At 46.7% G+C, this 27,584-nt stretch overlaps 4 non-coding genes across 4 annotated transcripts; 1 reads left to right on the forward strand and 3 right to left on the reverse strand.

The window, feature by feature from the left end:
- Window positions 1–978: 978 nt before the first annotated feature.
- trnas-uga (transfer RNA serine (anticodon UGA)) lies at window positions 979–1,060 on the reverse strand. Its single transcript has one exon. It is a non-coding gene; the product is annotated as a tRNA-Ser (tRNA).
- A 21,023-nt stretch (window positions 1,061–22,083) lies between these two features.
- On the reverse strand, window positions 22,084–22,225 carry LOC138229460 (U4 spliceosomal RNA). The gene has a single exon (XR_011185871.1). It is a non-coding gene; the product is annotated as a U4 spliceosomal RNA (small nuclear RNA).
- Window positions 22,226–22,340: 115 nt separating this feature from the next.
- Window positions 22,341–22,457, reverse strand: LOC138229550 (U5 spliceosomal RNA). Its single transcript, XR_011185960.1, has one exon. It is a non-coding gene; the product is annotated as a U5 spliceosomal RNA (small nuclear RNA).
- A 2,059-nt stretch (window positions 22,458–24,516) lies between these two features.
- On the forward strand, window positions 24,517–24,588 carry trnag-ucc (transfer RNA glycine (anticodon UCC)). Its single transcript has one exon. It is a non-coding gene; the product is annotated as a tRNA-Gly (tRNA).
- The last annotated feature ends 2,996 nt before the right edge of the window (window positions 24,589–27,584 follow it).

Here is a 27,584-nt window from a genome sequence, read left to right on the forward strand (position 1 = left end):
ACGTAACGGCTCATGCGATGCTCAGTTGCAATTTGTCCCAAAACAAACAAGAACAGCAGCTGAGGGTTTCAGTTTGAACATGCACTGTATTAAAGCAGCTTTTATTTCCATTGATAAATGCTAGATATTCCTACAGAGATTCTCCAGGTGAGTAAGCGATTCCTGTTTCTGTTTCTATTTCTGTTTCATATATATATACAGTATATATATATATGTTACATGTGTCTCTGCAATAGTATAAATGTGTTATACACTATCAGGGGCTGCTTTTTTGTGCACCTCATCTACAACAAGGGTTTTTTTTTCATTTATGTTTGTGGACCTTCACCATTTGAGGAAGTGAGTTAGATAAGAAAGTTACAGGTATGGTGAGCAATGACTGACAAAGGCACGTACTGCGTATTCCTTACAGAAGTGTAAGCAATTTGTTCTAAAAAACACCGACTAAAGTCCAACATCGTTAGCAATCTTATTACTTAAACAGAATTAACATCAATAAACTGTAAGGTGCTGGTACATGCGAGTAGATTTGATCTTCTATTAAACAAAAATGCAATTACAGCTCTAAAAAGGTCAACCTAGACTTCTGTAACAGATCTGTTCAGGTCATCGCTGTTCCTCTGACCTTGTGAGTCTTTGGAATTTTAAAAGGGTATTTTGCTTGCCTTTCATGTGGTCTGTGTACAAGTCACTGTGGCGTATGCGGTCCTACACAGCCTTGCTATAGACGTGACGAGCCTCCGCTATGTTGCAATGGAGAACAGGTTCAGTACGGAGCTGCCGAGAAAATTCAGCTGGAAAGCTCGTTACAGAAAAGCATCGTTATCTGTGTCCAGCTGCAAAGCGTCCTTCGTGGATGCTGAAGAATCGATTTCACAGGCTGCGGGTCCAGGCGATTTAGAGTGTTAAAGGTCCCAGCGAAAACGAAACGGCACTGGTCCTTTTACACGCACACACGCAACCAAATGCAAAGGACACCGTAGTCGGTAGGATTTAAACCTGCGCGGGGAGACCCCAACGGATTTCAAGTCCGTCACCTTAACCACTCGGCCACGACTACAGCGAGCGCCGCGGCCGCTGCCTTCTTGCTACAATCGAACAGGGAGTGCGAGGCGGCGGCGGTGGCGGAGGCAACTTTTTTCAAGTTCGCTCTCCGTTTAAGAAACCTTTTACGCCATACGTGCAAGCACACACACACACACCTCAGAGGACTTAAGGGTGGCTTCAAGTTGGAATGATAAAGTCTCCCCGTTCGGACATGAAAACAGAACGTTCTTAGACAGAAAGCAATCAACAACGGAGACATGTGGACGACGATTTCAGTCACTGCACTTTGAATAGCATTTTTAGTCCAGTTACAGGAGATGCACCAATGGCCCTTGACCTACGCTCTTACCAATGCCTTGAACATTCAAACAAAACAGCCCTCAAGTCCTGCGGTTTAATATAACGCTGTTACGTGTCGAGGCAGTATTTGACTCTGTCCTACCGTTGAGACACGGGGCGTATATGGAAACGAACACATGCTACGTATTGTCTCTAATCGGTCCCTACAGTTGGAAGGCTCCTTGAAGCGTGCACCCCCATCATTCATCTTTGCGCATCTGTGAAAGGTAGACTCTTGAGCAATGTTTGAGCCAGCTCTAAGGCAACTAGTGCTATTGGACAGACACCTCTGGAAGATCCTAAGAGTCTCTTAACACCACTTCCAGCAGCAAGCTTAATTGTTCGCTGGAGGTCTCCCACCCAGGTACTGACCAGGCAAAGAATCACCAGTACATTGAATGTGGAAGTTAATCCTGAAATCCAATTACATATCTCAAGGTAAGACAAATCCATAAGAACATGTCTTAGTATTACTTCATTTACATTAGTATGGCACTGAGATGGTGCTCTTCTTTAAGCTGTGGTTTACAGATGCAGCCATTCAAAACAAGCGGGCGATACCGCAATATTTTGCGGTGCGCTTTACTCAGTCTACCACGACTTACCGTAAATTCTCCTATAGTACCGCAATTAAAATAATAGTATCCGGAATTTCCACAAGGTGGAGCTAATAAAGCTCATCCTCTCATGTTTGAGCTGTCGCCATCAAAGTCTTTACCGAAGATATTACTAATAGTATTAATAATGAATGACCTTGGACAAGCTGTAAACTCAAAGTATTGCCCTGGTCCACATTCTTTTTTTCATCGACCATCTTTGTAAAAGTAACACCACAGCATTTCGCAATCACGCATTTGTTTCCAATCATGCAAAGCACAGTAATTTTTGAAAATCTCCTATTCACCATGCCTTTCACCTGCTCATAAAAGAGATCAGTTTAGGAACATAAACACAGTACTGTATGCAAACTGTACTGTATACAGATGCAGCCATTCAAAATGGGTGGGGTATTTCGCGGCATACCCCGGTCGGTGTGTCGTGGTATCACGCGGTATCACGCGGTTAATCGCGTCATTTGACGTCATGCTGGAAACTATCCGGCGTCACCTTGTAAAACCGCCAGGGGGAGCTTAACCTCTCATGTACAGCATTTGAGCTTTTAATTTTGAACTGTGTATTACAGCATGTTAATCATTAGTCATTAAAATGTTGGTATATTTTATGAAAGCAAGATTGCTCAGTTGGACAGAAGTACACAACCTACCTTTATCAGAAATATTTATGCATCAAAGCCTTTACCGAAGATATTACTAATAGTATTAATAATGAATGACTTTGGACAAGCTGTATACTCAAAGTATAATTTCTTTAGCACATTTGTACAAGCACTTGGAATCTGTCCAAGCCATACTTTGTCAGGCATTTTGTTTTAGTTCAACGGGCATAAAAACTCCCTTGCTTTTAACAGGGCGTTTCATAATTTTTAACTACGAAAATGATTTAAAATGCGACACTTATCATTCAACTAGAGCTCAAAATATCACAAGGATCCTCAAGAGCACAGCAAAGACTATTTTAAAAGATACTTGTATGAGATACATGAGAATCCAGGCTTTTTTATCAACGCTTTCTTTTCCGTATACCAGATTTTATGGAACCACTTCAGAAGGGTGTCAGCCAGTCAGATTCCAGCAATCGGTACTTTAAAGGAAAAATACACACCGGTATTCCATTTCTCCCTAACTATTTTAAGCATCGAAGTATTTAACTAGCATGTGAAATAGCGTGTGAAAAAGTGGTAGTTTTAAGCTTTTCTGCTAATATAATATGGAATCGCGTATCTAAAGAATTTAATAACGATATGATTATATTCGTGTACTGCGACAGGGCTGTGTAGGGCTGTTTCGCCTCCATCTTCATGCGACTTCCCTTGTAGCCTACTGGTCTACGTGCGCGATTGCCAACTCACAGGTTGTGTGTTCAAATCCAGCTGGTGCTGGACTCTTCTTTTAACAAACATTTCTTCGAAAAAATAGAATAGCAATATTATGGACAATCAATTGACTTTTATATTTCAAAATATCACAACATGATCGATTCTAAGTCATTTTTGATAACAATGAATAGTCACCTTCTTCCCTTCTGACAACGGTCACTGCTTCTGCTTCCTGCTTCTATTGTGTGTGTGTGTGTAATAGAGTAAATTTTTATAGAGAAATGGAGGCTGGACAGTATGCGTTACAATATAAACATTTATATTGATTTAAATCGTGTTTTGATTTAAATCGTAAACGCGTGTTTAATTATATGTGTTTTTTTAATCATAATCAGGCTAATGCAACATAAATTGATACAGTATCTTTGTCTTCTAAGTATTGTTGTAACAGAAGAAATAAGGTTCTTGATCCCGAGATGAAGTAAAACAGATGAGTTTATTGCATGCAAGGAACAATAAAGCCGAAGTCTTGTTTCCCGCAAGAAACAACAAAACCGAAGTATTGTTCCCCGTACTGTTACAAACTTTTGGGTTATATAGTGTTTTCTTCTCCGTTTCTGACGTCACTCGGTCTGATGGTAAAGAGGGGGGTTCATGGTATTTGGCCAGTTTACGATGTTCTGGACAAATGGTCAGTTTAACATTACACCCAGGGGGGTTCCTAGCTTGCATCTGCAATCCTTATCAGTTAACCCCCCTTTCCTGCCATAAACCCCAGCTTGTGACTTGAAAATCTAAACCCCCTACAGAATGAATCTTTCTTCATTCCCCCCTTATAAAATATGGCATACGTCAGTGTAGCCTATTTTTATACATACAATGTCAGGGCAGATCTTTCCTTTCTTGGCGAACAGGTATGTATTGCCATGACATTGTACGTTCCACAGTTATAGCAAGATGTGATACATGTTTTTGTGCACGTGATGATTACAATTATACATATAAACAATACTATTCCTACAAATAAACACTGTAAAAAGGTTCCACCCCAGGCCCCAAACACAGACTTTACCCAAGACCCAATTCCCCAATTTTCAGTATAATAGTCCTGATATTTCTGTCCCTCATTGTAAATGTGTTGGGCCAGATCTGAGATGTGCTCAGAATTATCAGGGATATATGTGCAGCATTCAGTGCCAATTACTGCACAAGTTCCTCCTTGGGCCGCCAGTACATAATCTAAAGCTAGTCGGTTCTGCATGGCCACTGTTCTGAGGGCTACCATCTCATCATTAACAGCCTTCAGACTAGATGAGGTAGAATTTGCTAATTCTTCTAAAGTCGAGGCCATTTGAATTAACTCTCGACTCAGAAAGTTCATGCCGGCTTGTGGAAATATTATACCTAAATAATATTCCCAATCAGCCAATTTTCTTTGTGGTCTGTGGTTAGGTCCGAAGGGGCTGTGGGTTTGAACACGGATATGAGGAACCACATATCCTAAATAACATGAGCCAGACCACTGGGCTGGCAACCATGGGTAGGCTCGTTTTCCACAACTGAAATATGTTCCGTTTGGCGCTCCCCATGCCTCTGAAAATAAGAAGCTTATACCAAATTGTGGGGTGTGCCGATCCCATCCTGGAATTTGGAAGGTAGAGGTGGATATATTTGCAGCGATGGTAAGGTTGCAACGACTCCATCCAACCAAGTGCAGACCATTAGTGTGCTGAAAACATATGTTTCCCTCACGTTCCTTATTTAGAGTCAGGTATGGTGGTGTATGGCTTCTGTTATATTTAGGAGCGTAAGAGCCTGTGAAACTCGTGGGCTCTAAGCCTCGCTCCTGTAGATATTGTAATGTTGTGTAGGTTAAAGTCGTGTTATGGCAACCCCCATAGTTTGTCATATTAAAATCTCCTAAATTATCCCTCCAAATGATCATGCCTATGACTTCCTCGAGACGCCAAGGAATGGCCCCCATAGGAAGTCCTTCCTGTACATATTTGGGTAATGCGGCACACACCCAGCAGGCACTTTGGTTGGTTTTCTTAGCTGTCAGATAGGAGAGGCCTAAAAAGGAATTAATTCCATGTTCTCCTTTGTGGGAGAGATGATCATTAATCCCTGCGGAACATAGTCCTACAGCAACAATTATCGTTATTGACAGAAATGATTTCATTCTGAGTCTGTAAATGGGGATGAGGCTCGTCGGCAGTGTGACGCGTGGATCCAGCGATCTTTTCCTTCCACTCGAACCGCAGACTCAGTTGTCAACAGGATCTGGTAGGGTCCGTCCCACCTGGGCTGGAGAACCTGTGAAGGAAATTTCCTGATCCACACCCACTCTCCTGGGATGAGGTCGTGCCCTCCTTCAGGTGGTGGTCCCCACGCCTCCAGGACCTGCTCGCGGGCTCCTTGGGTGGCCTCTGTCAGCAACTTGCAATACTGTAACAGAGAATCAGTTAGTATACTCAAGCCTACTCTGTCATGTCCTGGAGAGTCACTCAGTCTCATGGGACGCCCCGTGATCACCTCAAACGGGCTCAGCCCCACTATTCGATTTGTCCCAGCCCGGATGCTGCACAGTACGGCGGGCAATGCATCCACCCAGGGGATCCCTCCCAGGTGGTACTTTGTCAATTTAGCTTTCAAAGTCCGGTTCACCCGTTCCACCATGCCGGAGGACTGCGGGTGATGAGGGCAATGCAGGTCCCATTTGATCCCTAGTAGGTCTGCCACCACCTGACACACTTTTCCAGTAAAATGTGTGCCCTGGTCTGAGTCTATGCGACACGGGAGTCCCCATCGGGGAATTACTTCTGTCACGAGATATTTGGCAGTTGTCTGCGCAGTCTCTCGTTTGACAGGGACAGCCTCCACCCATCTAGAAAACTGGTCCACCATCACTAGGAGACCTGTTTTCCCTTTACAGGGTGGCAGTGAACAATAGTCTATTTGCCAGTGTCTAAAGGGCCCCTCGGGTGCAGGACGTCGAAGATTAGGAGCCCGAACCGGCGGTGCTCCAGAGGCTTTTTGGCACTCGCCACAGCGTTGTACCACATCAGCTGCGAAGGGTGTGAAGCCTGTGCCCACCCAGCTCTGAGCAAAGCGTCGAGTCATTCGGCTAACACCTGGGTGCCCTCTGGAGTGTATTTGCTGTGCCAGGTAGGGCATTAGTTGCTTGGGACAGGCGGGTCTGCCTGTACGCTGCCACCTCCAGGTCCCATCCTTCTGCAGCCCCACATTGCGTTCCATCCAGGTCCATTTCTCAATCCTTAGGGCCTGGGCCTGGAGCTCGCTGAGCTGTTCCGTCCGGAGTGCCTGTATGTTCACTGTGCAAACTGAAATAATCTGAAGAGGTTTTTCTATAGCCCACTCCTCCCATTGCCCCAGGGCAGCTTGACGTGCTGTCCAGTCTGCCAGCTTATTGCCCCTGGCCTCGGGAGTGTCCTCTCTGCTGTGGCCCTTACATTTGACTACAGCTACCTGCTTTGGGAGTTGGAGAGCCACAAGCAGCTCAGACACCAGATCTGCATTCTTTACCGGAGTGCCAGCAGAGGTTAAAAAATCCCTATTACTCCATAACCTTCCAAAGTCATGGTATACTCCAAATGCATATCATGAGTCTGTGTATATTATGGTGGTCTTGCCTTTTGCTAATTTACAGGCTTCCACCAAAGCTTTCAGTTCAGCTCACTGTGCTGACGTGGGTACCTCAAATCTTCCCCCACATTGGATATCATGTTCTGTAGTCACAGCCCAACCCGCTTTCCTCTCCCCACTAGAATTTATGAATGAAGTTCCATCAGTGAAGAGGATGAGGTCTTCATTCCTTAGTGGTTGCTCGGCTATTTTGATGCCCTCATCTTCTCCCATTGCCCAAACATCACAGCTGTGTTCTAACATGTAGGCTTCTGATGGGTCAGGTAACAATGTGGCTGGATTTAGAGCTCCTTCACGTTCAATGGTAATATTTGGAGCCTCTAACAAGACCTGCCACTTGCTCCATCGTATCGCATTAACCTGACTGACCCGATTCAGGGACATGAGGGTGTGTACCGCATGTGGGCATCGAACAATCAGTTGTTGATCTAGTACTATGTTATTGACTGCCTGTACTGCTAGACAGACGGCCTGAACGGCTCGTAGACATGGACCCCAGCCCCTGGCTACCTCGTCCAAGGATCCAGAGTAATACCCTACCGGGCGGTACCTACCCCCATGTTCCTGTGTTAGTACAGCTGTCCAAAATCCATTCTTTTCACTTACGTAGAGGTAGAATGGTTGATCTGTCTGAGGAAACCCCAATGCAGGAGCCTGTAACAGAGCTTGTTTTAAATCATTAAAAGCATGTTCAGCTTCAGGACTCCAAGCAATAGGATCAAGGGACCTCCCTCCCCCCTTTAATAGGTCTGTAAGTGGTTTGGCCCTTTCAGAAAAAGCATCAACCCAATTTCTATTGAAATTGCACAGACCCAGAAATGATCGGAGCTCTCTCACCGTATTGGGACTAGGGTGTGTTCGGATTGCCTAGGCCCGATCTTCTGTCAATTCCCTTTTTCCCTGACTAATCTTTTGTCCCAAGTAAATTACGGTGTCTAGGCATAACTGTGCTTTGCTATAACTAGCCTTGTGTCCTTTTTTAACCAGTTGGTTGAGAATAATTTGGAGGTCCTTCTTGTGGGTTTCCTCGTCAGGAGACGCGATTAAAATATCATCCACATATTGGATAACGACGGAGGACACTTGAGGCAGCTCCCGGAGATGCCTCCGAAGTGCCATGTGATACACGGTGGGGCTGTTATGAAACCCCTGTGGTAACCTGGTCCAAGTATATTGTTCTCCATCTACAACAAAAGCGAACCAATCTTGTAACTCTGGGTGTAGAGGAAAAGACCAGAACCCATTAGCCATGTCAATTACTGAAAACACCTGGTGCTCAGGGGTCAGTAGTTGAAAAATAGCAGAGGGGTCTGCTACCAAGGGGGTGAGACGGTTGATGTGTTGATTAGCTTTTGAGTAATCAACTGTGAATCGCCATGCTCCGCTGGCTTTCTTTACGGGCCATATTGGACTGTTGCTTGTACTATGTGTTTTTCGTACAATGCCTTGAGTCAATAGTTTTTGTATTACTGGTCGAACCCCTTCCTCCGCCTCTTTGTTGATTTTATATGGCTTTGTGTATGGCGGGGATTTCCCAGTAAATGTGGCGGGTTCCATATCCAGAAGCCCGCATTCGTCCTTATCCATAGTCCAAATTGAATGCCCTTTTAGTTCGTCTTTTTGGAGGGACCAGATGTTTACCTCCACCCTCTCCTCATGTATGGTTAATGTAACCCCTTGTAGGTATTTCAGAGCATCCCATCCCAACAGATCTGGGGTAGATCCTACCCACATGACAGCATTAAATGTTACCTCCCCATCTCCTAGTCTAATCTTGAGTTTTTGAGTTTCTCTGAGTGTTATTCGATTACCCCCTACACCAGTGGCCTCCAGCTCCCTCCCTGTGAACATGACACCACACCGTTTGGCTGACTGTTCAGATAAACACGATAATTGAGCCCCAGTGTCCCATAAAAGTGACATTTGAATCCCATTAATCGTGCATTGTAATTTGAGCTCTTTTTCACTCAGTTCCTGAGATAGGCGTAGGGAGGCCACTAGGGGGAGTCCTAGTTTAAAAGCTCCCTGATAGCGCGTTTGTCTGCTTCGCTCAAATCCTGTAATTGTGACAACAGGTTTTTTTGCCCCTCTCGATTCGAGGGATTGAAAGGGGGATCTCGGTATCTTCCAATCCTGCCCTCACTGCCTAATCGCTTTTTGCAATTCTTTTGCCAATGTCCGAAATTTTTACAATAATGGCACCGAGTTGTAATTTCGCCTTTTGGATTTAGTCGGGTGTCAGGGCCAGCTCCACCCTTCAGTATGGGGGGTGTCCACCCTGTTTGTATTGCCCGCACCTTAGCATACATATTTCTCTCGATTTGCCGTGCCATTTTAACTATTTCCTCAAATTGTTTAGTCGTATCTTGCCCTATTTCGGGCTCTTTTAACTGAAGGGCTTTGGCTATATCAGGCTTAAGACCGCCCAAATAAATTTGTTTAATCACAGCAGAGGCGTCGCTATTCACATCATCTTCGTCACTTAGTCCTGAGCATTCCAGCCAGAGTGTGACGAAGCGGTCAGTGAAGTCAGCCACATCCTCGCTTTCTTTTTGCTGACGCGCAGATATCTTTTTCCAATCTGTCTTTGGTGGATAATTTTGTTTAAGCCATCGCCAAACCCATTCCCATCGCCCTCCCCTGCCGTTATCCTCACACAATTGTTTAAGTTCTCCGAGACGCTTTTCCCCTGTCCTTCTGAGGATCATAGCGGCAGTCAGGGGGGAGATACCATAAGTATCTTTTAATTCCTGAAGCGCACTCCAGGTTCGCTGCATCCCTAATTTTGGGTGCGGTACTTCTCTAGCCCACCGGTCAATATCCTCCGGTTTTGGATTTGATCGTATTGGGGATTCAGGGAAGGTAGGTGCGAGAACGGACCCCCTCGGCGGGGTGCGAGACGGAGCTAGAGTGGCGCTGTCATCAACGGCGCCAGCCCCTGCTACATCAAGTCCTTTCCCACTTCGAGTGAGAGTACAGACCTACGGGCGCCCTCCCTCTAACAGGAGAGACTTTGATCCGTCTTTATCACACTCATACCAAGTGTTATCCCAATCCGACCCCCCATCTCCATATGGCCACAGTGGGAATTGATCCCAATTATTTTCGTTTCCTGCCTGTTTGTTCCCCTGTGGGAGAGCAGGATATAACTTAGTCGCCGGCTGTAGCACATTAACCAGTGCAGCGTGACCAGGAGTTAATTCCTTCTTTAGTTTCTCATTCTCCTGTACTCCCTCTTTTAGCTTTTTTTCTAGTACCTCTTTTGCCGCGAATAAATTATCTTTCCTCTCATTTAACGCTTTTATTTTTTCTGTGAACTCCTTCTCTTTTTTATCCCATTCTGATTTCTCCTTCATGCTAATCTGCCACCTCAGGTGTCGGCCGATCACCAGGGCTGCAGCTAAATCTTTGTTTTTGTTCCAATGTTCATACGCTTTTTTACAGGCATCTTCGCCCCAAACTCCTTCTGACAGACTCAGCTTCTTCCTATATTTCTCTTCCCTTTCAGTCAATTTACACTTTTCCGATATGTAATCAGATACTTCCACCACTTTCTCAAACACCCAATTAGCACACATGTTTGGTTTCTTTAAGATTTACTTTTGTCGTGTGTGAGGTAACAGCTCATTCAGTAGGGGGATGTTTTCACTTGGAAAAACCTGTGCATTACTGCACTCATTCAGCTAAGGGCGTCTGTTACCTCCAGATCTAAATGCCTCTCCGAGACTTTAGAGAGGGCTTACACCGCACTGTTCACAGGTAAGAAACGAGACCTCGAAAACCCCCTTTCTTGATCAGTAATTCACCATCCCCAGAACGCCAGCATCGCTGCTTTTGCCCCGGGGTGGACTTATGCACTGAGCTCAATCAGGGCGATTCTCGGGTCTCAACGTCCTTTAAATCCTGCTACTTAATGCTTTGCTCTTTTATTATGAGGTGTGTTTATGTTAGTGTCGTGCGTGTGTATATGTATTTCACAAACAAGGAAAACACCAAAAACATACATACATATATATATATATCTCTTCTACTCCTGTTTCCTTTAAAACAAAAAAACCACGCCATGCCAATCTGTGCACAATCAAGGCGTAGCTAATCTCAGGACCCCGGGCGCAATTAAGGCCCACACCAATCCTGGATTATACGTGCATTTAATGCACCACTCCAGAACCCCGGGCGCAATTAAGGCCCACACCGATCCCGAGCCACAGAACTCCGGGCGCAATTAAGGCCCACACCGATCCTGAGCCTCAGAACTCCGGGCGCAATTAAGGCCCAAACCAGTTCTGACCTTCAGAACTCCGGGCGCAATTAAGGCCCACACCAGTCCTGAACTTCACGGTAAGGGTCCAAAACCCGTTCAAAAACTCCACGCGCAATTAAGGCATATACCAGCTTCGAACGCCTGTACACAATACCGCGGAACCCCTGCCAGACCAAATTCTGGGCTTACAGCAAACAACCCATTACATACACCGGTGTCTTCCCCGGGCCAGAGGAATTCAGAAACTCACGTTTACTCCGTCATCTCGGGCGATTCTCGCAGGGAGCAGAGATTTCCCAATCGGTCAGAGAGAGTCAGGACTTTTAAATAAAAGAGGAGTCCTTACCTCTTAGTTATGTGCGCGCTGACCATCTCTCCTGCCGATGGGAAGTTCTGCGCCTTCTGGAGCATCCAGACTACGCCAAATTTGTTGTAACAGAAGAAATAAGGTTCTTGATCCCGAGATGAAGTAAAACAGATGAGTTTATTGCATGCAAGGAACAATAAAGCCGAAGTCTTGTTTCCCGCAAGAAACAACAAAACCGAAGTATTGTTCCCCGTACTGTTACAAACTTTTGGGTTATATAGTGTTTTCTTCTCCGTTTCTGACGTCACTCGGTCTGATGGTAAAGAGGGGGGTTCATGGTATTTGGCCAGTTTACGATGTTCTGGACAAATGGTCAGTTTAACATTACACCCAGGGGGGTTCCTAGCTTGCATCTGCAATCCTTATCAGTTAACCCCCCTTTCCTGCCATAAACCCCAGCTTGTGACTTGAAAGTCTAAACCCCCTACAGAAAGGATTAAATTCAAACCCCCGTCTCCACATCTTTCTTCAGTATCTTAATAAAGTGAAGGAGCTGCCCCTTCGCCAAGGCGGCGTGGGGCAGAATGGACAACATAATGCAACTCCTGGAAACGAATGCGGTGCTCAGCTACCAGTACATTCTGCTGGGGCTGGCACCTACCGGACTGGACAGGGGGACGCAGTTCCTGATGTGGCTGCTGCTGTCCCTCACAAAGAAAGGCCTGTGGGACGCGAGGAACAATCTCATCCGGCACAACAACAAGTGGGGAGCGAGGGAGCTGGAAGAGAGGATCCTGGCGGACCTCAGGAGGAGGATGAAGCGCGACGTTGCTAAATGGGGTTTCCCCACGGCAAAGGAGCGCTGGAAAGGCCTATGGACCCTGTACAGGGATTAATGGTTTACAGCAAGCGGTAGGGTTTGGAGGGACTCTCATAATAGCGCAAATACGCCCACCCTTGCAAGGATTGATAACGGACAATCACCGCCGTTCCGCCGATGTTTTAATTTTGTGGAGTGTTATCGTGTGAGATGTTTCCTTTTGAGATGTGTTTTTTTTCGGAATAAAGTATATTTTATAAGAAAAAAAAAAGATTGTACCATAAAGATTTCCATGGAGAGGACTATGGTTTCCTGCAGGACTATGCCGGTAGGAGGACCAGGTTCCACAACTTCAAGGGGCTGTGTCGAGGCGATCCACAGTACTGTCAGGACCAGCCGTGGCAGTTTTAGGATTCCCATTCTGGAACATAGATGAGGCACATGGTACAGTTCCACTATAATTTTGAATATATTTTCCTAGCAGGACCTACAGTACAGTACCTAACTGCCTGCAGCTACAAAGGGGCACCCCCCTCTTTGATCGGGTTTGGACGTTTAACCCTATTCTGTGTTCTCCGGCGCCATTTGAGGTGGGCGATACAACCGGAGGTGGTTGCGATGCACCCACTTGTAGACCAGAGATTGCCTTCCCTTCTCAATCTGAATTCGATAAGCTACCGGTGATACCTTATCGACAATCTCGTGGGGTCCTGTCCAACTGGGTAAGTACTTCCGGGCCACCCCTGTGGGTTTGGCAAATTGGAAGTACAGGACCTTGTCTCCTACTTGGAGTTCCTGGTTAACTGCCTTTCAGTCATAGTATGCTTTCCTACCCTCTGCACTCCTTCCCAGATTGTTCTGGGCAAAAGCAAAGGTTGCCTGCAGATGTGCTCGCAGGTCTGACACATACTGATGGGCCGTAGCAGCCCCAGTCGTGCTCAGGTCCTCCACCCCATAAAGACAGTGTAGGGGAAGAGTCATCTTCCGACTTGTCATCATCTCAAAAGGTGGGACCCCCGTAGAGCAATGGGGCGTAGCTCGGATGGCCATCAGAACCAGGGGCAGCTTAATGTCTCAGTCCCTACTGCTGTTGAAGACAAACTTTTTGAGCATACTAACCACCGTTCGGTTTGCCCTTTCTGCCTGGCCCGAGGATTGAGGGTGGTAGGAGATATGCAACTGGGTCTTGACCCCAAGCATATTCCACAGGGTTGCCATTACTGTAGCTGTGAAATGGGTTCCCCGATCCGAGACCACGGTCAGGGGGAATCCCCATCGACTGAACACATGGTTCACCAACAGCACTGCAGTTGTCTCTGCCGTGTCGTTGGGTGCTGGGAGGCACTCAATCCATTTTGTGAATGCACACGTAACAGTGAGGAAATATTTGTTCCCTCTGGATGACCTCACCAGCGGCCCCACCCAATCCATTTGAAGACTGGACCAGGTGAATGTCATGCCCTTTTTCTGGAGTGGTGCACGGTGCAAGGACCGTGATGGTTGGAACTGGCTACACGTCAGACACCCCTTTACATACGCGGCGATGTCTTGGCCCATGTGAGGCCAGAATGCCACCTGCTGGATAGTGTCGTATGTAGCCTTGATTCCCCGGTGACCCCCACAGGGTTCGTCATGAGCATGTTGGATCATGACCCCCCGATGACAGTGGGGAACTACCCACTTTGGGACACCTTGTGCAACTGGTACACAAACCAACAACCCCTTTATAATTTTTAGGTTGTCTTTCACCTCTGCCAGCTCCTTCAACTCCAGAGACTGGCTCAGCACCTGCTCCGAAAGAGGTTGACGCACTGGGTCAGCGATATGCTGATACATTTGCCCAATTGCTGGGTCCTGTTTCTGCATTTCCGCAAGATCGGTGTTAAAACCCTGTGACCCAAGCACTACAGATTGAGGGTCAGCTCCGACATCCTGTCTAGCCCTGCTTCGGGTGACCGCCTTGACCTCAGCCACGAATTCTGGGGGTAGCCATTCCTGCTGGAACTGCCAGGGTTCACCCTCTAAGGCGCCAGATTTGGCCAACCGGTCGGCCTCATCATTCCCGTCTTTGTCTGGTCCCTTCACCTGGGAGTGTCCCTTCACCTTCCTCCAGTAAACCATCATTCCAGCCTCGGTCGTGAGCTTGTCACTGGCCAGGAACAACTCTTTGTTCTTTACTTCCTTGCCCCGGGCATTTTTCATGCCGTTACCCTTCCAATACGGAACGTGAGACACGAAGCTATGTCGGGCGTAGTTCGAGTCACTACAGATGACAAACTGTTTAAGGCCATGTGTCAGGGCCTGCTGGAGGGTGATCAGCACCCCAGCTACTTCCGCATACTGACTAGTCTTTGGTCCTAGCTTATAGCGGGTCAGCCCACAGGGAGTATTGTCTTGCCAGACTACTCCTACCCCTGCTAGCACCTGCTGTTCGTGGCGAAAAGAGCAACCGTCAACATAGGCCATGGGTAAGCCCTGGCCCACGTTCTCATCGTAGTACCGATGATTGTTCGGTAGCTCAGCAGCGGGAATTGTTTCTGGAGCTTCCATGTCAGTGTCACAGCCGTGACACACTTGGCCCAAAGCCAGGCCCTGTCCCAGGTACATTTTCTTGCTCTGTGCATAACGTACCTCTATCTCATAGCCTTGTAGGGCCATCATTCATGCCACAATCCTGCTATTTGACACCCTGCCCGCTTTCAGTCTCTGGCTATGCAGGAATGTCACAGGTTGGTGGCAGGTTTCGATGATGATCTTTTGTCCCCCAACATAACTACGGAAGTGTTCTACCGACCAGACCGTAGACAACAGGGCCTTCTCGCAGTCCAATAACTTTTGCTCCACTGGGCTCAGGGCTCGACTGGCATATGCCACCACCCTTCGCTCTTGGTTATATTCCTGACTCAGAGCAGCCCCAAGGCAGTGCTCTGAGAACCCTGCTTCAAGGTAGAAGACCTTATTTTTGTCAGGGTAGGCCAAGCTCGGCGCACTACCGAGTCTGCGCTTCAGCTCCATCACAGCCTGTTCTGGGGAAGGCCCCCACTCAAAGGGCACGTCTTTCTGCAACAGCTTGTGGAGGGGCCTTGCTATTTCAGCGTAATCCTCAATGAACTGCTGGGAATAATTACATACTCCCAGAAAGCTGCGCAGTTCAGACAGGTTAGTGGGCGACTTCATATTCTGGATAGCTTGGACTCTGCTGGACTGTGGCTGTATGCCTTGGGCTCCAACCAACAGTCCCACGTACTCCACTTGGGTCCTACACCACTGTCCCTTAGCCAGGGACAGTTTGGCCCCTGCACAGGAGAGCTGGGTCAACACATGCCTGATCTCGGCCATGTGTTCTTCCCAGGTCTGACTCCTCATCAGAATATCGTCCACATAGACCAGGTTGCCCCTGGCGGCTGCATCATTCATGGCTTGGTGCAGAAATATGTTGAACTCCACTGGGGAGTTGGAATACCCAAAGGGGCATCGATTCCAGGTGAACTGCCTGTTTCCAAAGGAAAAGGCCAGTTTGTACTGGTCTGTTGGTTCTACCTTAAGGGTCCAGAACCCATTGGCCACATCCACTGTGGTGAAATATTTCGCTGTTGTCACCTTGAATAACTCCTGATCTAGGTAGATCATTGGCCATCGTGACAAAGGAACCTGTTTATTCAGCTGCCGGTAGTCAATGGTCAGACGCCATTTACCATTGGGTTTCAGCACCGGCCACAGTGGGGAGTTATAAGTGGAGTTACACTCCCTTATGATCTGACGCTCTAGTAGAGCATCCAACGTCTGCTTTATGGACTCGTATGCCGTGAGGGGAATGCGATACTGCCTGACATAGGTTGGGCGGGCGCCAGGGGCCGTTGGAATGCGCACTGTGTTCAAATCCGTCACCCCGCAGTCATAGGCGTCCCGTGCAAACACTTCCCGGAAATCCTGGAAATTCTGACGCAGCTGCTGACGCTGGCTTTCCGTTTCCAGGGCATCTGCCTTGCCAACCTGTTCCTGTACCTGCTCTAGGAACCCCGCTTTTGACGGCATGGCGGTATCCCGGGTCGTACTCTCGGCTGAGTGGTCCATCGGAACACCTGCGTGTACTGTGTACACAACCATCTCATCCTTATCGCTAAGGTCCACCCTGCACACCTCCTGGTTGCAGAATCCCTCTATTGGCATAATTGCAATCATCCGCCGGGGGTAGGTGTAGTACACCTGCTCGGTTCCCCCCTCCCTGGCCAAGGGACCAGGGAGCTGCCCCAGTACTGGGATGGCTAGTTCGAAATCATAGAAACCATTGTCAATTACCAGTCCCATGTCAGTGCGAGCAGGGATTTTGACATCTTGTTTTGCTATGTTCTGCACCAACAGGCAGGTGGCTCGGCCATTCCGTTCCAGTCTGGGGGTACAACAGACTGCTAGGTTCAGTCTGATAAACTGAGCTGATGGTTGGAAGAAAACCATCTCAGCGTCCATTCTCTGTCCCTTCTTTAGGACAAGGCGTACTGGAAACCCTGCTGTTGACGCAGGAACGATCAGGTCCGATTCGTTTCCTACCTGGCAGGCCTGAGGAATCGTCTGACCTGACCGAATGTTCTCGGGGTCACCGCTTAGAGAGTGGGCATCTGGGTCCACCCGTATCCACAGCACACTGTTTACTGTGTCCAGCTGGGCGCCCAGTCGAACCAATAGGTACTTCCAATAGGAAGTAGTGAGCAAACTTCCTTTTTCCGATGGAGATGGAAGCTACACAGCTTCCTTTGCTCCAAATGGACCTATGAGATGGGGGTGCCCACCACAGAACCTGTGACTGCGTCACCAGGGTCACCTGACAGCTTCGCGACAGGTCCTCGAACAGACCTTCACTGATTATGGACTTCTCAGAGCTGAGGCTAAGAATTACATCATCAACCTGCACTTCTGCCACCTGGACCCCCTCCCACCACCATGGGGTGGTAGTCCTGGACCCCCTGAGGTACCAGGGTGCACAGAAAGGACTCCCATTCATTACCGGACAGGGAGATCCACTCTTCTTCAGGGATGAAAAGGGGGTGTGCTTTACCTGGCGGGTCAAGCAGCTGCTTGGAGCACTGCTCCTGTAGTTGGGAGACCGTGGGAGTGCTGGCCTGGGCAGGACTTCCCTGTAGTTTTGGAAAGCAAGAAGAGACATTTATTCTCGTCCAGAGGAACCCGGAGGAACCTCCAACTCAGCTATAGTGTTCAGTGGGCACTGTGTGATCACAGCATAACCACTGAATCCCCCTTTTTGCTGTGCAACAGGCTTAGGGTTTTTGACCTGAGCCCACAATTTTCCACGCTGGCAGTCTACCAGAGGCTCCAGCCTGTCAAGCAGGTCTTGGCCAATGAGTAGTGGCTCTGTTTTAAACCTAGAGATGTAAACAGGATGCACCACGTTCATTGGCCCGAACCTAAGTGCCACCCAAACTCGGTGTGTGATCCTGGCATGATCCTGGGTATAGCTGGAAATATCTATCTTACACGGTTCTACCTTAAGTCTGATGCCTTTTCCTTTCGCTACTCGTTTGAGCTCGCTGAGTAGATCGGCTGACATCAAACTAATTTCAGCCCCAGTGTCAATCAGTGCTTCTCTATCTAAGACGTTTTCAAGAGAAACCTTGATATAAATACGCCTTGCTTTGCCTTTCTGGCTGAGATTCCCTAAGAATTGTAGGAAGCCTGCCTTTTCTTTGACTTCAGGGGCGGGGTCAGCGCCCAACTCAGAGTCACAGCCTTCTTCCAGGCAGGAACCCTCCCACCCAATCAGATAGACTGAGGGAGGGGCTTGGGACGGATCCCCGCCTCCTCCAGTGAGAAGGGGCGTGGTCCCCCTAAGCTCATTCACACTTCCGGCATTCGGTGCGGAAGGTTTACCCTGTCCCGATCTCTCAGGCAGGGCTTGTTCAAGCCTGGCCAGGCGGGCTGTAGTTGACTCCCTTCGTCCAGTCTTATGATAGGCTCTGCCTGAGCCCTTGCCTTCCCCGTAGCGCTCACGGCGGCTCTGACGCTTAGTGCGGTCCTGCCTGCCTATTTTGCGCCGGGGCTTAGCGAGCTTAGGAACCTCAGCTGCCTCGAGCTGAGGCGAGTCGTCAACCCTGCTGGCTTTAGTGGCGAACATGGCCGTTTTAGCAGGTTTTTGCTCTGAGGAAGCAGAGACTTCAGCTCCCCAGGCTTTTTGAGCCAACCTTCTAATGTCAGACATTTTCATCGCTTTTGCATCAGTGTGCATCACAATCATTTTCCTGACTGAGGGATGCAGATTAGCAATGAATAAACCTTTGAAATTCACGTTCTCTTCGCAACCCTCTTCATTCCGCCCTGCAAAATAAGTGCGCCTAAGCCTCTGATAATAGTCGCGAGGGGCTTCAGCTTTTTCGTGCTTAATATGGTGCACAGCGGCCACGGCAGCTATGGGATCGATAAAAGCCGAAAATTCTCCGATCATTGCCTGACACAGCTCCTCAAAGCTATTACAGACCTCCGGTCCTTGTCTAGACATCCACTCGTGGACCGCTCGGCTGGTAGTTTTCCTTACTAACATAGCCTTTTCCTGTTCGGACGCTTCGGGCATAAACTGCAAAGTATATCTCAGCTCATCGATGTAGGTCTCCACATTATTCCCTGACACTGACGGGTCAAACCTTTCTACATCTTTGGCTAACTGCCTCAGGGAGTGGAGGTTAATTTTTACGGTTTCTCAGCGGGCAGGGAGACGGCCGTGATCAGGAGCAGGGGGTCTATCCCTGAACTGACTCGCACTTGCGTTTCGCGCAGGACTCGGCGATCTCCCCCATGCCGATCCGACCACAGACCCTGGCCGGGAGAAACCTCCTCCCGGCGCGCTGGGTGAGCGCTCCGGGCTGCTAGGTGGGCTGGCATGCAAGTGGGATCTAGTCTATTTTGCTTCCAGTACGGCAGCATCTGACTCCTTTTGCCTTTCCTGTCTGAGCTCATTTAAACTCTCAATTTCTTTTTCTTTTTCTTTCAAGCTCGCTTCCAGGTCTCTCCTAGCTACCTCAGCCGCAGTTTCTCTAGCAGACAAGTCATCTAATTTACCTAAAACTTCCCTGAGTCAGTCTTCACTTTCCTCATTTTTCACTCTCTTTTCTCTGATTATATCCAACAACTCAACTCGCTCCGCCTTATATCTTTCTAGCGTTCCCTGAAGCTTTTGAAACTTTGTCAGCTCGGACAAAGACAGTTCCAGCTGTTTAGCTAGATTTAAGGTGAAACTCGATAGGACCAGAACTGCTTTCACAGACCCTCCTGTGTTAAGCTGGTTCGCTACCTTAGCTACTAAATCTACTTGCAGCTTCTCAATATCATCAAAGTTCAACTTTTCGATACCACTCCAGTAACCAGGATTGTCGTCGCTAGAAATAGTACTTATAAGCGACTCCACTTCAGACATTTTAGCAGCCATTGTCATTACGTCTGTAGGGAAAACCGGTTCAGGGACGCCAAATATGTAATCATAGTGGCTCTCTGAAGGCACCAGTTCTGTAGGGTTTGGGCATTTACTGAGACAATTATTAATTGTAGCAGTAAATCACAAAGTTGATTCTTTTGATGGCTTTAGAATCCAACCATGCGATATAACTCAAACAACGCACACACACAGGTACTAATACACGAGGATACATTTATTAATACATAGAATATGCATATAAACCTAACAGATCTTATCGAGAGGGTTATCAGAATACAAAAGGTATATATTCAATCAGTTACAAAGTGTTACACATATCAAGAGGACATACGTTCAGTATATCATTCATTAAGACCGTTTCATAAATGAACTTGGTTACAACTTCTACATTAGATACTCAAAACAAGTACATAACTCTTAGGAATTAAATTGATATCAACTGGTTGGGATAACAATTGAATTCTCGAGCTGCATTGAAGTTGAATACTCATCCAATCTTTGGGGATTCAGATCTCCTGCGGACTCAAAGAAACAGTTGCAGGCTGTTGCTGTCCAATCCGCGCTCTCTGGCTCCGTGCCAGGCTGTGCTGTGCGGCTTGCGACGGTGCGCTGCTGATGCTCACTGTTGGCTTTAACTAGCAAAGTTTGTGCACAGGAGAAAAGATGACTGTGGGTCCCAGCAAATCAGGAAGAGGACCGGTTCGTTCCTGATGAAGAGCTAGTTCTGAATAGTGATTCAGCTGTCCACAGTTCCGACCTGTTCACAAGGCCTGCTGCTGGTTACTCTCTGGCAACCTCCACTCTAGACTCTTAGAACAAAGGAAGGTTCTGGCACTCGGACATACTGGCCGTTCCATGGTTGTCCGGGCTGAGTCTCAGGATGGTCAGGAGGCGCGCTGCGAGAATGTCCTGCCCTTGGGATTCTCCTTTGAATTCCCTTTAGAATTGTTGAATCTGAATCTGAATCTGAATCTGAATCTTGTTGAATCTTCCCTTCTGAATCTGAATCTCCAGGCTCTCTGTGTTGCCTGTTTTTACCTGGAGGAACTTCAGCTCATTGATTGGCTGAAAGTTCCATGGGCATCAGAGTCCCATGTGGGTTACTCGGCCCTACCAGTCCCTGATTGGTTGATCAAGGTGAGATATGAGTCACTTACTCCTGACACTTAGTAATGCAGTCCAGATGTCCAACTGGCACTCCCTAGACAGATAGGCGCCAATGGATGACCATTGATCATGATAGCCAGGCTTAGCTAAGTGCATCCCCCTTTGGGAGCTGTCCTTATCAAAAGAAAACATCTTGCATGAATTGTTTCTCTATGGCTGCACCACAGAGAAATGGGGCCTCATTTGGGAAGGCTCAGAACACTTAATTCTTTCTATTAATAAGCCTCACCGCTACACGTCAGAGAAACTTTAAGAGTATTACTTTTTTTTTTCTTTTTCCAAAATACAGTATGGAATCTAGACACCCGAGCAGATGGATTTCCAATCAGCACACGTTACACTAAACGCTAGAAAACAGGGGGATTTCTTTACGCAGTTATCAGCACACCCGGTATTCGCGTATAGAAGCCGCGGTGCTGTGCTGAACTTGAACTCACAGCAACATCAGTTATTCTGTGCGACTGATTCTCATTTCATTCTAAACTCGCCCACCCAGGGACGCCATTAAATGTAATGGTTTGATGGGTTTACTGAGACAATTATTTATTGTAGCAGTAATCACGAGGTTGTTAGTTGGGGCTTTTAGAAAATCAATCGTCAGAACAACTAACAACGCACACACAGGGGTTCAATACACTAGATACATTTATTAATATAAATTGTGCACCAAACATATACTAGTCTGCCTGGATACGAGTGGCAGACCTTACTGTGAGGGTTATCAATATACAAGGTATATAATCCCGAAGAGATGCAAACACAAAGAGATACACAACAGAGAATATATGTCAATATATATCGTTCAGTTACCAAATCGCTAATCAGTGTTATTACCCACTGTTACTCTAAACTCGGAAGTAAATACATTACTCATGAATTAAATTGATAACAACTTGTGTTGAGGTACAATTGAATTCTCGAGACGCAATGTAGAACATGGGGTTTACTTATCCACTGTGTATGGATTTGGAATTTGGAGACGCTGTTCTCTGCATAACGCTGAAAGAGCTAAAGAGCGTTTCTGTTGAGACGTAACAAGCTCGTTTCTTTCTACCATGATGTTACCATGACAAAATCTGTCTTTAAACACCTTCCTCATTCTCTGACGAGACTGTCAAAAATTGCTTTCGCCGATTGCATTGCAAACCAGCGGAAGCGGGGTATTGGGAAAAGTTTTCAACTAGCAATAATCGCGCCTCGGCTAAACCTCACAGGCTACGATACTGCCACTGCGCAAAGCTGACGGTTGCCAGGCAACCGCGGGGATCCTATGGAAATCGTTATCAATCGTCTCATGGCATGTCGTTGCTGAAATGCTTCATATTTGTGTTTTCTCTCTTTGACCAGCCCAGCTGCGCTCCACCCGAAGGCAGGGAAGCACAAAAATTGCATGGAACTCATTCATGCTCCTCTCCACGGAAATCTTTAGTAAAAGGCAAAAGATTTGTACGAGATGAAGAAAAACCAGAGTGCGTGGCTGCACAGCTGCAGGAGCCCAGGCCGCCTTCAAGGCCTCTGCCCTGCCGGTCGTGGTTGGCAATGCACCTGGCCTTACAAATGAGCCAGTGGGGCCCGTTCAGCTCCGGGCTCATCGCCTGCGGCTCTCGGCTTGCGGGCGTGCCCAATCCGTGCAATAACTCGGAAAACACCCGGCCACAGTGTGCAGGAAACGACGCACTCTGGGAAGCCGCTATGCAAAGCGAGGTCCCAAGATCCCCTGCGGCCGGATACTTTCCGCCCCCCAAAGAAAAGAGCACCAATCAGACGGCCGGAGACCGAGGACTCGCAGAGCAGACGGCCACAATCGCCATAATAAGAGCCTAACCCTAACCCTATCCCTCGGAAATCTGTGGCGTTTAGCGTGACATAGTCTTGCAGGCATCGTGCTGTCTCACTGCAATACTATACCGCTGGAGGAAACAGTCCATCTGGCCATGAAACTAATTTGAACGTCTAGCTACAGCAACTAACTATATCATGATTTATTCAGGATGTGCGGAATCAGAACATCCCGGAGACAGCTTCCGAAATCGTGAGCATTCTCTGGTGGTAGGGGCTTTCAAGATGGCGCTCAGGTGGGAGGTAAAGTTTAGTGGTTGAGGAGTTTTTTTGAGTTTTTCATGACCTGAATGTTAATTTTTGCTTTTTTTGACTACTGAAAAATAAGGACTTAACAGTAGTTGTTTAAACTTCAGTTATAACTGAAAGAAAAAAAAACGATTTTTTTTAGGTTTAAGAATTTCGATATGAGTAACACTGGGAAAAGAAAAGAGAGTGCTGAGACTCAGCTGCCAGAGGAAGAGCCGGAGTCCCTGCCCAGCACACCTGTGAAAACCCCGGCAGCCAAGAGAGGAAGGGGCGACCTGACGCTGGAGGAGCTCCAGACCAACATCTTCAACATGATGGCACAGAGCATGGGTGAGCTGAAGGAAATGATTTGATCTAATACAGTCGCAATCGAAAGTCTTAAAAAGTCCATGGACTGTGTGTTTAAAGAGGTTGAAGACTTAAAGAGTGAAGTAAAAGTTCTTAAACAAGTAAATACCGAACAAGAAAAGCATATTAAAGAACTTGAATTGAAAGTGAACGATGTAGATAGATACCGTCAATGATGGAATTTAAAATTATTTGGAGTTAAAGAGGAACGTGATAAGGACCTTGTTGCAACAGTGAAGGGTATCTGTAAAAGGACCCTGCCGGACCAGGAGGCCGTAATATCGGCCATTGACTTTGTTCACAGGCTCGGGAGAGCGAACATGTCTGGGCAAGTGCGCCCCAGATCGATTATAATACAGTTCACCAAGAGGACGGCGAGGGACATGCTGTGGCGAGCGGCGAGGGGGAATGAGTATTTGAATGGGAACAAACTGAGGTTTGCAGAGGACCTGTCTGCCGTGGACAGGAGTACCAGGAACCAGCTGTGGCCCCAGGTTGAAGCTGCCAGAAGAGAGGGGAGGAGAGCCTACTTTGGGGGAGCGAGGGCCTTTGTGGACGGGAAGGAGATTTGCTCCCAGTGACTGCTCAGTTAATGATTATGTTTGGTTTTATTTGTTATACCAGTATATACTAGTGTTTCTTTAGTGTTAGTTTGGAATGGTGTAGTTAAGTGTTAAGGACTGTTATAGTTCTGGTTCTTTGAAAAACTCAATAGTTTAGACAGTCTTAGAGTTAGTTATTTGCTTTTGCGTATGTCTTTATCATGAATGCCAGAGGTACTCGAAATGTTGTTAAAAGAAAAACTGTGCTGAGTTTTATTTTTTACAGGAAACGCATGCATGTTGAAACTAAAGTTTATAAATAATTGAGAAATATTAAAGCAAGGAAAATATGATACGTGTAAAATATACAATTTGATCACATAATTACTTAATTACCTCTGGTAGTTAAATGCTTTTTTCTGCTGCATTTTTTTTCTCTTGTACATGACTCTGATCCTCTTGTTGTATTTGTATTTGTAAATTCTATATGTTTAATAAAAATTTTTTTTAAAAAAGCATTCTCTGGTGGTGTCCTGCAGGCTTCCTGTGGGCGTGCGTTGGTGGTATAGTGGTGAGCATAGCTGCCTTCCAAGCAGTTGACCCGGGTTCGATTCCCGGCCAACGCAGTGGCAAGTGTTTTCAAATGCTGTCATGAGCCTCGGATTGTGACTAGCAAAGCTTTTTGAAAGAGCTAAAGCACTGAAAAACGGAATTGAAGGAGAATCTTACAGGGGATTCTGAGCGGTGTCTGCATACACGCAGTCCAATACGGGTGCTGAAAGCTTGAGCTACTCTCAATGTCATGCTGGCTTTCCCCGGAGTAAATCTGTTACATTGAAAGAATGCTTCTCACAGGTTCAAAAAGGGACCCTTGTTAATTGGAGAAATCAATGATTTCGAATGAATTCTGTATGCTTTAAAAGACAGCTATACACAGAAAACATGCAGGACACTGCTCATGATGTTTCCCGAGCCGAAACACAGTGCGTTTTTTCAAGCCATCTGACAAAGCCCGCCCACTGAAAACTGCAGCAGATCGTGTAAAGACGTTCAACTTTGTAACTACTGCACGCACAGGAAGCAGAATAAATTCCTCTTTTCAAACTGTCAAAGGTTTGCTTTGCGAACGCTGCAGGACATCGCACAATCTCTTTTGAACAGGGACAAACGATTTCTTATGGGGCGCAGTAAGTACTGTTACTGTCACTGCTCGATACCGACGTTGGCCTACTATACCATGTTCAGCCACCGCTAGAAAATGTACGGCTCTAGCACCGGAGCAAACAGGAGGGCCGACGTCGAACAGGCACACGTGTCGGACATGGAGAGCGACGCGAACGAGATTCGAACCCATGCCTGCAGAGCACAATGGATTAGCAGTCCATCACCTTAACCACTCAGCCACCTTGTCGATGAAACTGGGCTGTCCGGATATGGGTTGGCGCGCTCGAGATGATCTTTTTCTTTTTTTTCCCTCGTACTCGAGGGTCATTTTCCTGTTCCACATGTGATTTCAACATTTTCCTTGGGAGATGTCAAGCCAGCAAGCCACTGCTGTGGTTCAGTGGCCAGTGTGGAGTTCAGTGGCCCTGTTGTACACAGAAAGCACATTGAGCTCCTTGGACATGAAAAGTTCCAGATAAAAGCCATTTGTCATCCTTTCTCTTGGTGTCGATGTTGCTATTGTATGTAAAGGTGGCAACTTGCTCAGCGAGCAGGCGGAGCACACACCGAATGCAGATGTGTCTGAGTGGTGTGTCCAAGTGGCTGCAAAAGGACGACACTCCGGGGGCGCCGTGGCTTAGTTGGTTAACGCGCTTGTCTCTTAAACAGGAAATCCTGGGTTTGAATCCCAGCGGTGTCTTCTTTGTTGTGTCTTCTCGAACAGAACTGGTCCTTACAGACAACCGCCTACGGCTAGACTTAATTAAATGCAAGTATTCATTTCCTGTCTTTAACGCGACTTGTTTTTCTTAAAATGGATGCAACTTGCAAAACATGAAATACAAGCCTTGCTAATCAGCGCTAGCGGCTGGCAAAAAAAAAAAAGAAGTCAGCAATTTTTTTTTCTTTAACCTTAACCCTGCTAACGGAGAAGAGTTAAACGACCGAGTCTATGCAGCTTAAACGGTGCGCAAGTCGGGTTCTTAGCTGAAAGGGTGGTAAATCACGCTCACCCCAGTCCTTAATCTTTTAAAGAGGACACAAAATTGAACCTAGTCGCCACATCACATACATCGTGTTCAATGATAAAAAGGTAACATCTATCCTCGCTCCAGAGTAAATCTAACGTTGAGGGCATCTTTTTTTTCACTTTACCGTGAGTCAGGCTCGGCTGCACAGAGGAGAGAGCAGAGCAATGAGGTCACAGGGACAGGGGAGTCACACGGTGGCGGTTTGAATAAGCGGAAGATCACTGAGGGATCCACAGTATGTGGACCCTCCGTTCGCCATCAGTCCGCACTCCGGACTCTGAATCCTGTCATCCGAGTTAAGATCTCGGCGGAACCTGAGGCGCAGTTCCTTCTTAAAACGTAAACTGGTGAGCATTTCTAGAATCGCACTTGTATAGATGCAGCCTTTAATGTGTTGCTAGGTTAAAATTGATGACTTCTTGTATTTCAGTAGGCAACTGCCCTCTTGATTTTGGATTTAATTTCTTTATTACAGGGGCGCTTTTATGAAGACAGAGTCATGTTCAGGTACTTTGCTTGATGGAGGAAGCTCATTTCGGACTCTGCTCACCTGGAAAGGTCTGCTGTACTACTACAAGAGAGAAGTAGAGTCTGGAAGAAGGGACAATTTTATGATGCTTTGGAAGATAATGTTTTTTTTTTCTAATACTGAAAATGAAAAGTAGTTGTTTCTATATGGACTCAGTCTTTGGAATTTGTATATTTATATATTTCAGTGAACCCTCAGCCATTCCTTCTGTATTGTAATTCAATTTCTCTTTTAAAATTCCTTCCCCACTTCTAGGACCTGCAGTTGCTGAACTCCACAATGGCTTCTATTGGAAAGTCTGTGACTGAGACCAAGTAAGTGTTCACTTTTTTATGAAACCATTATTTATTTTGGAGCAATGAGCAATTCTTATATAAATGCAATAAAATCATTATGCTCAAACTATGAGAGAGAATTTTAAGGATAATTTAAGAAATCAGTCTTTGCTTGTTTCTATACACAGATGGTATTATTTATTTTCAAAGGAAACCCGCGAGGATTCCCCTGGTGTGCAAGATGTGCCTGAATACTTTTGATCAGCTTCCTGCTCACTTGAAGAGGGTGTGTATGAAGCACGCCAAGGCAGAAGAGATCAGGATGGCCTCTCAACAGGCGAGGGAGGACATGATGAATCACCTGAAGAACGGGGTCATCGTGGATTACCACAGAATAGAGATCAAAGGACACTTTGTGGGCTTGAAATACAAAGAAAATCATGTTCTATGGTACAAGATAAATACAAAACTTAGGCTTTTTTTAATTAGATTTATTTATAAAGCATAAGCAATCATTTATTACATTAATATATGTGAAAATAACATTTTAGTATCATACGTTTAGTATATTTAGTCCCTAATGCTGAAAGAAATGATCATAGAACATGACATCTAACCTTACC

The sequence above is a fragment of the Lepisosteus oculatus genome, unplaced genomic scaffold (genome assembly GCF_040954835.1).
Source record: "Lepisosteus oculatus isolate fLepOcu1 unplaced genomic scaffold, fLepOcu1.hap2 HAP2_SCAFFOLD_45, whole genome shotgun sequence".
NCBI classification, from domain to species: Eukaryota; Metazoa; Chordata; class Actinopteri; order Semionotiformes; family Lepisosteidae; genus Lepisosteus; species Lepisosteus oculatus.